At 36.8% G+C, this 12,079-nt stretch overlaps 1 long non-coding RNA gene across 1 annotated transcript; it reads right to left on the minus strand.

Annotated features, from left to right (window-relative positions):
* Window positions 1-1,272: 1,272 nt before the first annotated feature.
* LOC138896898 (uncharacterized) lies at window positions 1,273-4,167 on the minus strand. The gene is made up of 2 exons (XR_011410458.1): window positions 3,746-4,167; window positions 1,273-3,520 (listed from the first exon to the last, which is right to left on the minus strand). It is a non-coding gene; the product is annotated as an uncharacterized lncRNA (long non-coding RNA).
* Between the last annotated feature and the right edge of the window lie 7,912 nt (window positions 4,168-12,079).

Raw genomic sequence — 12,079 nt, forward strand, 5'->3', positions numbered from 1 at the left:
AGAAAAATTCATCAGACTAAGACGTTTATCCTAGGAGAAAATTCATCGGACTAGGTTTTTCTATCTTAGGAGAAAAATTCATCAGAATAAGATTTTTATTGGGAGAAAATCCATCAGACTAGGACGTTTTATCCTAGGCTGACAAGGGTATTTTGGGGGGAAGCCTTTGCATGAATCCTCAAGGCATATTAACTGTAACACCTGACTGTGCTTGCCAAATTTACTTTGTGCAACTGAAAAGCTGGTAGTAGATTTTGAAATCTTTTCTTGCTTGTTTTGACAAGGACTGACTCAAAGTGAAGGGACACAATGGTGTGAAGAAACGGTATTAACAAGAAATGCCCCTGTCGGAAGGACAGAAGGAAGAGTTTTTTTATTTTTTATTATTTTTTTATTATTTTGCGGTAACTAGCCTTAATGATCATGACATGCATTTTGGACTTAACAACCTGATCTATCAAACTGATCCAATCTTCCCTTTTACCATTCTTATGACCTTTGAAGTCGGGCTTGTTCGTGCCAATCCTTTGCATCAGCTTCATGACTCAACTATCGACTAATGATGCCCCGAGGGGTTTTCACCAACAAGTCTCTCTTCTTTATTCATCTCTGCTTACCGTCGCCTTACAGTGCCTGTCAGGGTTTTCACTTGTAAGACTCTCATTTTTCTTCTCTTTTCCTTTTTCTTTTGCTTTCTTGTGTGAGCAACTTGACAGTATTCTATGACGCGTGACAACCGTTGCTCATTGCATGCTTCTCTTGACATTCTTAAGGCATATCGGGAGGTCTTTATTTGGAAGAATTTTGGATAGGGTTGGAAAAGAGGGACGTCATGAAGGCTCAAAGTAGACTCAAAATAAGGGGTTGTAGACTTACAACTCTTGGAATCGACTCTTTCAAAAGTGAAATAAAATCATTGCCCCAGTTTCAGATATTGGGGATTTTTGGATTTTTTTTTTTTTTGAATTCATATTTGGTTGGACCGAACCGTGTAAGGCTGCCTACGTATCCTTTTTTTTAAGGAATCAGGTCTAACGTAGTTCAAACATCTGAACTAACTATTTTTTTCATCTTTCTTTCTTTTTTCTCATTTTTTCCTTCTTTCTTCTCTTTTTTTTTTTGTTTTCAAAACAAACTGCCCCAGCTTCTATTTTCTAGGGGATGGACCTTCGAATGTTCTTTTTTCTTTTTCTTTTTCACTTGAACTTTCTAAGAGTTTCCCAGTTTGTACTTTGGGAGCATGAACTTTTCTTTTCATTTTTGTTTTTTGACTTTTGACTCTAAACTTGATTCCAAAAGAGGGTGATCAAAGAAAATAACACAGGCTCAAAAGGTGTAACAAAGGGTATAAAGTGTTTGGGTAGCAGAACAAGGGCCTCCAAGCCTCGAGAATGCCAAACATATTATCTTTTCGCGATCATAGCATTGATGAACATGTCTATCTTCTTGGTGTGTCGCGATCAAAAGACACTTTCCATCCATTAATGTCAAACTTTCCAACAAACCCGACCTTCACAATGATTTGAAGGTAAAGATCATTAACCTCCATGGGTATGACTATTCTAGTTCCACGTGAATTTTGCTCGAGCTTAATTCCAAGGTATTTCAACTCTTTTTCATCCTCAAAAGTGTCTTTTTCTGAATTATCCAATTCAAGCTTAAATTAATTTTCTAAGATCTAGCCAAAAAGTCCGCATGTATGTCATGTCACTAGAACTAGCGGCGAAAGAATTAAGCATGGAATGACATAAAGGACAAACTGTATTTCATTGAGTAAAGGATGGAAGAGTTTAATAACAAGACAAACAACCTAAAATCCGAGTTACAACCCTAAAATAAACCGGATAATGAAAATAACAACAGAACAGACAGACAAGACTCACACAAACAGAATAGAGGGATGGAAGGGTTTGACTCAATAAAACATAAAAATCTGGATCACAACCCTGAAATAACCCAGATAATAGAAAAATATCAAAACAAGCTACCAAGATTCCTTCCTAGTGAGGAGGGAATGACTTTTCAATTGCTAAGCTTGACATTTAGCCACAAATTTGCTCATCAGATTTACCATGGTCTTCTCCAATTTCAGTCGGCAAGTTCTCGAGAGGATTCTCATACTCCATGTCACCACACATCATCCCCACAAAGTGTGCATCATTATGTGCATGTAAAGGATTCTGCGTGATATTCTGGGTGTCATTATCTTGGATCACAATCAGTTTTTCCTGGATCATCCTTTCTATTTCTCTTTTCAAATCCCGACAGGTTTCAACATTGTTCCCTTGGGCATTGGAATGGTATTCACACCTTTTAGAAGGGTCAAAGCTTCTTGCATGTAGGTCCACATGATTTGGAGGAATAGGTAAAATCATGTCATAATGCTTTAATTTCTCAAACAAGCTTGCATAAAACTCTCATATTGGTGTAAAATTATCTTTCGGCCTTTGTTCCCCTCTATACCCCTGGCTTGGATGCGGGTTATAGGGCACTTGAGAATTCGATGGAGACTGATGGAGACTTTGGGATGCTGGTGCTCGCCTTCTGGGTGTCTTGGTGGCGGGACAACATACTGAGGTGGAGCAAAAGAGTATTGTGGGTTTTGAGGTGGATAGTAGTGCTCAAGGGAATCATGGGAAACCTGATGAAGTTGCTCATACCTTCAAGATGTTCTCCTAGGACCTCTTCTCGACCCAGTTGTCATCATGGTTTCTTCATGCTTCTCATTCATGTCACTAAAATTATCAGATTCAATCTGGACAGCCTGAGTTGTAGCTTTGAGAACTGCTTGACTTATAATTTTGCCAGTCTTAAGGCCATTTTCAACAATTTCCCCAATTTTGATTGCTTCCGAGAAGGATTTGCCCACTGCGGACATCATGTTTTGAAAATAATCTGGCTCTTGAGCCTAAAGGAAGACAGTGATTAGCTCGTGGTCATCCATGGGTGGCTTAACTATAGCCGTTTGCTCTCTCCATTTAATGGCATATTCCCTGAAACTTTCAGTTGGTTTCTTCTTTAGGTTTGAAAGGGAATTGCGGTCTGGGGCGATATCGATATTGTATTGGAACTGTTTGACAAAAGCCTAGGCCATGTCATCCCCGACATTCCAGTGAGAGATTTCTTGATCCATAAACCATTCAGAGGCTACCCCAGTCAGGATTTCCCCGAAATAAGTCATTACTAGTTCTTCTTTTCCCTCCACACCTCTTAGTTGATTGCAATACCTTTTCAGGTGGGCTATGGGGTCTCCGTGTCCATCATACTTTTCAAATTTGGGAGTCTTGAAACCAAGTGGCAAACGAACACCGGGGAACATACATAGATCCTTAAAGGCAATACTCTTCTGACCTGCCGACCCTTGCAAGTTTTTCAACTTTTGTTCTAAGCTTTTCACTCTTTGGGTCATTTCTTCTTGTGCCATCTTTTGGGCAGGCTTCTCAATCTTTGAAGGAAGATCAAATAGGTACGAGTGGTACTCAGGAGAATGATATTGTTCTTGATAGGTAGCAAATTGTGACTCATAACTTTTCTTTTGTACCGCCGTGGGCTGTGGGATAGTGAAAACGGGCATAACAACAGTGATTGTCTGATTGGTTGTCAATGGCACACTTTGGGAGCGCGCAACAGAAGTTCCAGCTGTAGTCGTACAGTTGGGATAAAGACTGAACCCAAATGGATAGGATTGATCAGACAATGAGACATGAGTGGTAGTAGTCGAGATGGGTGTGAATTTTGGGAAAACATGAGAAAGAGGTGGTCCTTGACCATTGGCCGATGCTTGACACATTTCAGTCATTTGCTGTTTCAGTATTCTATTTTTCTCAACTATAGTAGACTCTTGTTGAACCCTCTAACCCTGAGTCTCTTGACCACTCGTAACAGCTTCAATGTTAGTTGTCAATAACATTTTTCCTTTGGATCTTGTATTGATAGCTTACCACAAACCGACCACCTCAAACTTTCTTCTATGATTCAAAACAAGAGACATGTTAGAATGGACTCAGTCGGTCCTTATTAACATCATCATTTGTTTTTCATTTTTTCATTTTTTTTTGGTCGATCGAACCTGATGTGGGTTGCCTACGTATCATGTGGGAACATGAATCAGATCGTGCGTAGTTCAGGAAGATCAAGAATAAAGGAAATAAACTAACTCTTTTTTTCTAATTTCCGAAAGAAAGACTTATAAATACGAAAGAAAATATTTTTGAATTTCGATTTTTTTTAAAAAAAAATTTTTGAAAAGAAAGACTTCTAAAGAAGAAAGAAAATATTTTTTTTGAGTTTTTATTTTCCGAAATTTCGAAAGAAAAAAACTTCTAAATAAGAAAGGAAATGTTTTTGGATTTTTATAATTTTATTTTGGATTTTTGAAAGAAATACTTCTAAAGAAAAAAAATGAAAATATTTTTGAATCTTGAATTTTCTTTTCAATTTTCGAACGAAGAATGAAAATATTTTTGGATTTTGAGAAGAAATTAAAAGGAAAATGTTTTTATATATATATATATATATTTTTATTTATTTATTTATTTATTTATTTTAAAAGTTTGTGTCTAAAAGAAAGACTTTCCAAAGAAGGAAGTAAAGGAAAATATTTTTGAATTTTTTGAAAATTGTGGTCTAAAAGAAAGACTTTCTAAAGAGGAGGTAAAGAAAATTATTTTTGAATTTTTTGAAAATTATGGTCTAAAAGAAAGACTTTCTAAAGAGGAGGTAAAGAAAAATATTTTTGGATTTTTTGAAAATTGTGGGCCGGAACCGATGAGGTTTGCCTACGTATCTCACATCCGGTGAGAATCAGACTCGCGTAGATCTGCCAGTTTTGGCGGAACAAGGGAAACATGACTTTTTGAAAACATTGACTTATTTTTTTTCTGTTTTTAAAAAAAAAAATTTAGGCGGAGTTTCGAAATTTTTCAAACACCTACCTCTCACTTTTGCTTTTGTTTTTTGTGATTTTGTTTGTTTTTTTTTTCCTTTTTTTCCTTTTTTTTCTGATTTTCTTTCCCTATTCTAGAAGCCAGTCAACATACAACCCGAAGCAAATGAATACACAAGTAGCACGTAATGCATCCGAATAGTCTTTTAATTTGGGTACACCTGTTCTGGACGGACCCAACCCATATGTTGAGTCCCAAAGTCAAATGCACTTGATGCAAATAAACGTTCCTACTAGGGATCCGATATGGGGCTATGTTATTCTAAGTTTAAATCCTGGGTGTATTGTTCTAGACCTGACTTACCCAAGCGGACAACTCGAGCCGGGGGGGGCAGCGTACCGGGAATACAGAAGCTTCACCGGCTTTGCAACTTGTCCGAACCTCGTTCTAAAATTAGGATATGACTCTAACAGAAAAGAAGCCACGCGAAGCGCACGCTTCCCAGAAGATTTAGAAGATTCAAGAGAGAAGAAAGGTTTCATAGCAATTTATATACAATTCACACAATATCAAAGCGATAAAAAAACGGCATTTAGCACATTAGGCTCAAACACGTAAAAATCAGACAATCATGAAAGCCAATCATAACAGCTATTCTAAGCTCGAATTCTGAACCCTGAACCAGAGATTCTGGGTTCGAGGTCCCCAGCAGAGTCGCCAGAGCTGTCACACCTCTTTTTTCCCGAAGGGATGGGATAGGGGAGTTTTTTCAATTAAAGTGACAATATTCGAAATGGGATTATTTATTTGATCAGAGTCGCCACTTGGAATAATTTATCGTGTCCCAAGTCACCGGTTTATTTTAAATCCCAAATCGAGAAAATTTGACTCTATTTATGGTCCGCGAATACAGAAAATCGGGTAAGGAATTCTGTTAACTCGGGAGAAGGTGTGAGGCACTCCCGAGTTCCGTGATTTTAGCACGGTCGCTTAACAATTAATACTTGGCTTGATTAACTGAATTATTACACATTTGAAATCTATTGTGCATTTTTTACTTTTAAAAATCGCTTTTAGTATTTATGGAATTCGTTGGAACAAACCGCGATGTCGCACACTCGTTTGTTTTTGTACACATTGTGAATCACGTCACGTGAAACGCACCCGTAACTTATAACATATTTATTTTTATTATTATTAGAAGTTGTGGTCGGGTCACATGAAATGCACACCCGAATGGGATTTACGTATCGTAACCATACCACGGGAATCGTACTCATAGTCACGATGATTTATTTATACGCGCCTAAATCAAACTACAATTGTTCATGAATCAATTAATTTTTTAAGGTTTGAGATTGCTTGTAAAGGCCACAGATTATGGAAACATGGAGTCATAATTGCAATAAGTGGTCATTGTGGCAGTGAATTAGCCTGAAATTGTCATGTGTGCACTCACATTCGTAGGAACTGTACTAACATTTTAGACCATAAAAATCTTTAAGACAGCCACACCATAGGTTTTAAATTATCTAGTCATTGCACAAGCATGAGCACACTTGAGGGAGTATTCTGATTAGCGGTAAACAGCCCTTAATCATTGAGCTCAACCGAACTTTATGATTAAAACAAGCATAGTGACTAAAAACAACATTAGTTCGTCTACTGTCCATCTTTTGCATTTTTAATTGTACATTGAATACATGTAAACAACAGCCTCAATTTCTCCTTTTATGATAAGCAAACAATCAGTTAACTTCATACAAATCGGATCATAGCCCCTCCATTGAACTAAACATGGTTCATAAAGCAGACATCACATATATCTTTATGCATCGTGTCCAGATTATGATTTTAGGATCAAAATTAACTTTAAATTTATTAAATTCAACTAATCTAGCATTCATAAATCTGTCATTATCACAACCAAGCAAACTAACATACGGGTTCAAACCAACAGGAATTTGCATTAGCTCTCATTCCATTAACCTAAATACTACAAGCTTAGGAATATATGTGTACCTGTTTGAAGCAAGAACCAAAAAAAAATAACTTGGATAGACAGCCAAATAAAGGCGAGATGCTTCAAATTGGAGTCCAGCTTCAGCAGAGATCAGCGATTCGGACTTCGAGCAACACTTATAGGAACCCAGAAAAAGTTTTTTTTTAAGCTTTAAAGTTTCCAGCAATCCATTAGAATTCAAATCTTCATGGAAATCTCTACTTCGCTTTCTGTTTTTCGAAGCTTTTGTTTCTCAAATCTGATTTTTGAAATTAGAAAATCCAAGCTCTGTTTTCAGATGCTCTCCCTCCGTGTATCCATGGGTGCGTGCATGGGTGTCTTATGAGAGAGAGATCAGCGAGAGGAGTGTGTGTGTGTGATCAGATGAGAGAGTGAAGGAGGAGGAGAGGCAGCTAGGATTTTTTGTTTTGAGGGAGGGGTCTCGTTTTTTTAGAGGAGAGTAACCCGGGGCGTCCAAAGGGGGGAATCCGTCTCTCTGTTCTCTGATGAGAATGGGTGTAGGGATTTTTATTAAAGGGGAGGGGGAATAGTTGGGCCTGGCAGGTGTGGGCTTGGACGGGTTTGGGGAGGGTAATAAGGCAATTGGGCCAAGAAAATTGGCCCAGTCCGGATTAGATTCAAAAGTAACCCCTTTTTTTCCTTTGTTTGTTTCTTTTCTTTGAAATTAAAATCCTAACTTGAAGTCAATTTTCAAAATTAAACCTAATTTACTAATTAATCAACTTAACACTAATGAAAGAAAATTATTAAATTAAAACTAAAAAATGTAAAAATGATTTGTATATATTTTTTTTTGTGATTTTCGTTTGATAATGCATGTAATTAAATCCTAAATGCAATTAAGGTCAACTTAACACTTATGAATTTTTTTTGTTTTGTTTAAAACACTCTAAATATGCCATGAACAACTCTAAACTATTTTGGAATATTTTTAGGAGTGATTTTCATATTAGGGCAAAAATTAGGTGCTCACAGGATCACCTTCTGATAGACGTTCTATGTTTGGATATTGTGTTTTAGTAGGAGAAAATTTGGTGTCCTAGAAGAGCAAGAAACAGAATGTAGTTGCTCGGTCTAGTGCAAAAGTAGAATATCGAGCAATGGCTATGGCAACATGTGAGCTAGTCTGGACCAAACAATTGCTCAAGGAGTTGAAATTTGGTGAAATCAGTCGGATGGAACTTGTGTGCGATAATCAAGATACCCTTCATATTGCATCAAATCCGGTGTTCCATGAGAGAACTAAACACACTGAGATTGATTGTCACTTCGTCAGAGAAAAGATACTTTCAAGAGAGATTGCTACAAAGTTTATGAGGTCGAATGATCAACTTGCAGATATTTTCACCAAGTCCCTCACTGGTCCTCGTATTGGTTATATATGTAATAAGCTCGCTACATATGATTTATATGCACCTACTTGAGGGGGAGTGTTAGTTTACAGCATGTATATAGTATAGTATTGTCCCACATTGGTAGAAGAGTAGTATGTCCTTGTATAGTATAGTTATAAATAAGGACCTCTTGTATTATATTGTTCATCCAATATCAATAACATATTTTCTCCCGTGCCTTCTCACAATTATATTTTCAAACTTAAAAGAAATTGGGGTTTATTGAGATTGTCGGCTTGCCTAGTATCGAGATAGGCACCATCACGACATGTTAGAATTTTGGATCATGACAAATGTGTATCCTTTGATTTTGTATAAATTTTGTTACATATTTTGTATACTACATGATAATAAAATAACAAGTAATATTTATTAAAGTAAAATGATATATTAAATCATAATTTTATAAGATTAATATTCTGTCAAATAATCCACGCATCGTGCGGGTTCTAACATTGGTTTAAATAGAGAGAAATCTTATAGCACTTTTGGCTATATTATTCTCTTTGGCCAAATACATATGCAGACCCCTAAACTTATTCAGTATTTTTATTTAGGTACTTAAACTAAGGCAAGTACCTATTGAGCACTTTGTGTGGTCGAAAAATATACTATTGGAAGCAGACTTATATAATGCTCAATTGATTGTGGAAGAGAAAGAATTAATGCTGGAGCTTGAGAAATAGGTTATATGAGAGTGTCCTTAAACAGAAGTCAAGAGCTGTATGGATTTCACATTTCACATGGGGATTAAAACTCTAAATTTTTCTATGCTCAACTTAAAGCTAGACATTCCAGGAACAACATAACATCTATATGCAATGAGAATGGAGTACAACTGGCAGACCCTAAGCAGGTGCAACAAGAATTCACAACATTCTTTCAACAACTTTTGGGAAGCAGAGCACAAGAATTACCATGTTTGAATACACACATTTCTAAGGATAGCCCTTGCTTGCAGAGGAAACAACAACAGTTGTTGATTCAACCTGTAATAAGGTTGGATATTCTTCAGGCACTGAAAGATCTACCCAATGATAAGGCTCGAGGAGTGGATAGATTCAATGCAGAATTTTTTAAAGAATACTGGAGTGTGATAGGGGGATGTTATTGAAGCTATTTTACAGTTCTTTGAGTCTGGTAAACTGTTAAGGGAAGTCAATTGCATTACACTTACTCTAGTACCAAAGGTGACAAATCCTACTTATGAAGGAGTATAGGCCCATAGCATGTTGTACCACTTTATATAAGCTTATAGCTAGAATTCTCACTACTAGACTCAAAATGATAGTAAACCAATTGGTTGGAGCTTCACAATCAGCATTTATAGCAGGGAGGAGTATCCTAGACAGTGTAATAGTGGCACATGAGCTAGTTAAGGGTTACACACAATAGGTTATATCTCCTAGATGCATTATCAAGGTTGATATAAGGAAGGCAAATGTCTCGGTGGAATGGGACTTTCTCAAAGTTGTTCTACTAGAGTTTGGATTTCCTAGTAAATTTGTTAGGTGGATTATAGAATGTGTAACTACTATGAGCTATTCCATGATAATAAATGGTGGAATTACTCCCAAGTTTGTGGCAAAGAAAGGGTTGAGACATGGTGATCCCATGTCCCCATACCTATTTGTCTTGGTCATGGAATACCTCAATAGATCTTTAAAATAGTTGCATCATAATCCTAACTTCAATTATCATCCCATATGTAGTAAAATAAAGTTGGTGCATATTTGCTTTGCTGATGACTTACTAGTATGGTGTGGGGCTGATAGAACTTCCATACAACTTATGCTTCAAGCTTTTAATCACGTCTCTAGTGTCTCTGGCTTGAATGCAAATTTGGACAAGAGCTCACTATACATCTCTGGTGTCTCACAAGCATTGAAAGATCAGATTTTGAATGGAATGCAATTTGCATTGGGTGAGCTGCCCTTCAAATATCTGGGTGTATCCCTTTCTTCCAGGAAGATTACTATACAACAATGTATGCCACTTGTGGAGAGAGTGACTTCCAAGATCAAGTGCTAGACTACCAAGTTTTTATCTTACAATGGGAGAGTACAACTTATCAAAAGTGAACTCTTTGAAATGCAGAGATACTGGGCTCAGGTCTTCATGATACCGAAGAAAGTCATACAATTATTCACCAGTATTTGCAGAACCTTTCTATAGACTGGGAGCTGTGAAGCCTCAAGAAAAACCTTGGTTTCATGGGAGTCATTATGCATGCCAAGGGTTGCAGGATGTCTAAAGTTTATTGATTTTAACCTATGGAATAAAACAGGTATCTACAAATTGTTGTGGGCAGTTGCTTCAAGGAAAAAGTCTCTATGGGTGCAATGGATATATGGTTTCTACATAAAGAATAGAGACCTAGATGCTATAAAGACTCCTCCACAAGTAAGTTGGCCAGTGAGGAAAATTTTCGATCAAGGAGCTGATTTGACAATAGAGACTTTATGGTGGAACTCCAAAAATGCAGTACTCATGGTGGCTTTAGCATAAAGAAAACTTATCAATATTTACAACCACAATATCCTAAAGTACCATGGAAACATCTCATTATAGTATCGAGATAAGTACCCAGGCATCAGTTCATCCTTTGGCTAGCTATTAAACAAAGCTAGCCATTGTTGACAGACTAGAGAAATAGGGAATAAATGTTCCCATGGATTTCGTGTTGTGTTCAATGGGAGTTACAAAATCACTAATGCATATATTCTTTGAATGCAACTATGTAAGGCACAACTGGACCTCTTTACTGAGATGGATGGGTGAAAATAGACAGCACAAGACATGGAATGAGTAAGTGGACTGGATCTCCAAGAGGAGTCGAGGAAGTAGAGCAAGAGCAAAAATAGTGGCATGATTATTTGCTGCAATTGTATATCACATATGGAGTGAACGAAATGCTAGAAGATTCCAGAAAGAAAGACATGAGAGTCACCATATACTTAGAAAAATTATTCTTCAACTACACACTCAAGGGTAGCATTACAGGAAATGGAGGAAGATATTAGAAAGTTTAAATAGTTATCCTAGCTAAGAGTAGTATATATGTCAGTAAATACAAATAGTGAATGCTTCTTAGATATGCAGGAATAGAGGTGGCAAGTTCTAGAGTCCAAATGGAACTGACGGATGTACATTTATACAAATGGTTGAATAAAATCTTTTATTTTGACCCAAATAAATTGTACTATTGGATACAAATTTAATAATCTCAACTCATATTTGGTATGTGAGTATCATTTGCTATCCACATGGAAAATGACCAACGGAAAAAAGACATGTTAACAGAGAGAAAAAGCAAAAATCTAAAACAAGAACAAATCGAAAAGAAAGAAGAAAAATTCCCTTCTTCCTATCGCCGTCCCCAATCCCTCGCCGGCCAAATCCCTTGTCGCCAGCCATCGCCGCACCCCTCGTTCGTCTTCTCCATAGATCACCCCTTTGTCTTCTCAACAAACTCAAGAACCTTTTCATCATCTTCCCCATGTTCTCTACCCCTTACCGGAATAGATAGGAAAGGCAAACTACAACTATTTATGGCAAGTTTGATACATCTTACATGTTTGGGTTATATAAAGTATTCATTTTATTTCAAGACCATAATCTCAAATTAACTGGTACTTACTAATTTTTTATAAAAGTAGATCATAAAATTGTGATATCAAGCTTAAATTTCTGTTATGGAGGTAACTTTGTATTGAAATTTGTCATCGTAACTGAACTAAAGATATCCCTCCACCATTCACCATTTACTAGTGGAA

Source organism: Nicotiana tomentosiformis, chromosome 8 (genome assembly GCF_000390325.3).
Source record: "Nicotiana tomentosiformis chromosome 8, ASM39032v3, whole genome shotgun sequence".
In the NCBI taxonomy this organism is placed as follows: domain Eukaryota; kingdom Viridiplantae; phylum Streptophyta; class Magnoliopsida; order Solanales; family Solanaceae; genus Nicotiana; species Nicotiana tomentosiformis.